The 2,899-nt window shown below is 41.4% G+C and overlaps 1 pseudogene across 1 annotated transcript; it reads left to right on the top strand.

The window, feature by feature from the left end:
• Positions 1-2,024: 2,024 nt before the first annotated feature.
• Positions 2,025-2,894, top strand: LOC116087598 (annotated as a pseudogene). The gene has a single exon (XR_004117505.1). The product of XR_004117505.1 is annotated as an amyloid-beta A4 precursor protein-binding family B member 2 pseudogene (transcript).
• The last annotated feature ends 5 nt before the right edge of the window (positions 2,895-2,899 follow it).

Below are 2,899 nucleotides of genomic sequence, written 5' to 3'. Positions count from 1 at the left end.
TGGAGGGGAAACTGGGAAAGGAGAAATTTGCATGTAAATAAAGAAAATATCTAAAATAAAAAAAAAATTAAAAAAAAAAGACCAAAAGAGTCTACAACTTGGACCCTTGAGAGTTCCCAAAGACAGAGTTGAAAGACCCTTGTGGGGAGACCCCCACTCAAATCTCGGGAGGACGTGCACCCAAGGAATCACGAGAGACCATCTTGATGTAATCACAAGAGGCAGTTTTATTTTTCGAGCACTCCGGGCCAACACCACACTTATCTCACGCAGGAGATAGTGGAATTGATCACAAGGCTCAAGGGTTAGGGGGTTATATAGGAAAAAGGTCTGGGGGAACAAAGGAATCAGTATGGCTATACATGATTGGCTAGTTCAAATATCAACTAGTATGTGTAGAACAGAGTAGAAAATTCTTAAGGTTGGTGTTAATCTGAGTCAACAAAGCATCTGACCTTAAACTATATCTAAGAGGACCAGGTGACCCACTACTCAGTGTCTGCCCAGACACGTCCTTGCATTTTTTTTCTTTTATATCTTCCCAGCCTGCTAGTTCCCAGAATGTCTTAACAGCTTGCTTATTTTTGCCCAGCTTTATTTGGACATATTCGACCTTGGTCCACTGTGTTTTTCTTCAAACCTGCAATGTTCTCATTAGCCAGCACAAGTCTCAAATTTAACTCTTTCATTCCCCTCTTCTTCTGGTAGATAGTTCTAATCATAGAACTAAATATTAGTATCATTATATTTTAGATTTTTCTGGCCTAGCAAAGTATAGTATTGTTGGCATAACATTAAAATCTGAACAGCATTTATTTTTTTTTTTTGATAAAAGTAACTAATTTATTTAGCACATATGGACTTATAGTTATTTAATTTTTTTCTGAGCTTACTCATGGAGTCTCTAATGACTCTTGAATGGTTTACATAAAAGCAACATCTTTCTATATGTAAATTAATGGCAGATTTTAGATCTCTATAAGCCTTATGCTGCAATACCATAACAGATGTTCTTGTAGCTACCCCTGCAGTCTCTAAGCACAGTTTTAACATAACTATCAGGGGAACTCTCTTTTTTATTGTCAGGCACTACCTTACTTGCTCACAAGCTTCTTAGCTTTTTTGTTATTGTTGCTGTTTTTATCTCTAGCTCTCTAGCCTCTTATTTTTTCTGACTCTCACACTAGACTTTATTTTTAAAAACTTTTCTTAAATGTTTTATTTTTTTATTATGTCCTTTTACAGTCTTTTTGCAACTTTTTTTTCTGTGTAAAACACTTTCTTAGCCACCTACACTAGTTTTTTTAACAACTTATCCTGCATTTTTTAACTTTCGTAGTCTTTTAACTCCACCAGAAATCCAGGAATGACTGAATAATAGAGAACATATGGGGGAAGCCTAACACAGCTTCTAGAAACATTATTAATTAATAGAGACTGCTGGACACCTGGACAGTCTTTACTTTAAAATGTTGGAGCATCAATCTTTAGCCTTTTGGCCCATGAATGTAAACAGGAACTTTAAGGACTGGCCTACTCTGTCTCGGCAGATATAAGCTGTCCTAGGCCTGTTTGTCTTTTTTGGACAGTATCGTCTGCAGATGAAGAGGCAATTTCTGTGTGGTGGCTGTCTTGCCACAGTTGGAGCAGTTCAAATGATGCTCAGTTTTTTCTTTGAGTCTGAGAGAGGGGTACTGTCAGGCACAGACAGGTCTCTAGCCAGATGAATAAATAATATCAAATGCCATATTCTGTGGATTTCTGATGTTTTTGAAAACCAACTATTTATATATAGTAATCTGGACTATTGTCTACGAACTACAGTTTTTGGTGTTTTTTTTTTAAATTACTCTAATAATAAACTCAGAGTCGGAACTTGAGATGGAAGCGCTGCTGCTGCCGCTGCTTGCTTCTGCCACTGGCTTAAAGCAAGTGCACCCAGCTGGCTTGGCTAGGGTACCAGGTCTTCGTCCTACAGCCTCGGACAGTGCCTCTGTAACTGGTAGACCGAAAACTCAAGAGACTTTGCTTATGTGGTGAGAGACAAAGACACAAGGATTCTGAAATGCCATGTGTTTCGATGTGACACACCAGCAAAAGCCATTGCCACAAGTCTCCACGAAATCTGTTCCAAGATTATGGCTGAGAGGAAGAACGCCAAAGCCTTGGCCTGTAGCTCTTTATAGGAGAGGACCAATATGAGTCTTGATGTCCTTTTGCAAGTAGACTTTCCAACACCAAAGACGGAGCTGGTGCAGAAGTTCCACATGCAGTACCTGGGCACGTTACCTGTAGACAGACCTGTCAGCATGGACACCCTGAACAGTGCCATAGAAAATCTTATGACGTCATCCAGCAAGGAGGACTGGCCTTCAGTGAACATGAATGTGGCAGATGCCACTGTGACAGTTATCAGTGAAAAGAATGAAGAGGAAGTCTTGGTGAAGTGTCGAGTGCAGTTTCTGTCCTTCATGGGCATCGGGAAGGACGTCCATACATTTGCCTTCATCATGGACACTGGGAACCAGCGCTTTGAGTGCCATGTGTTCTGGTGTGAGCTGAATGCAGCCAATGTGTCAGAAGCTGTCCAGGCTGCCTGCATGTTGCAGTATCAGAAGTGCTTGGTAGCCAGGCCACCTTCGCAGAAAGTCCGGCCCCCGCCCCCACCAGCGGATTCAGTGACCCGAAGAGTCACGACCAATGTGAAACGATGGGTCTTCTCTCTCATTGACACTTTGAAACAGAAGCGGCCTGTCACAGATAACGCCCTAGCAGCCTGGAACTCAGGGAGTCTGTCACTGTTACCTGAGGATCAAGTAGCTACACGAAAAAAGCCGACACCTGGCCTTCCCACTCAGTTGCTGATGCTTTGTCTCCAGAGAATTTATCTTTAACCAGA

Source organism: Mastomys coucha, unplaced genomic scaffold, assembly GCF_008632895.1.
Source record: "Mastomys coucha isolate ucsf_1 unplaced genomic scaffold, UCSF_Mcou_1 pScaffold13, whole genome shotgun sequence".
Lineage (NCBI taxonomy): Eukaryota > Metazoa > Chordata > Mammalia > Rodentia > Muridae > Mastomys > Mastomys coucha.
The sequence above is the reverse complement of the archived record's forward strand: the minus strand, read 5'-3'. Positions and strand labels throughout refer to the sequence as shown.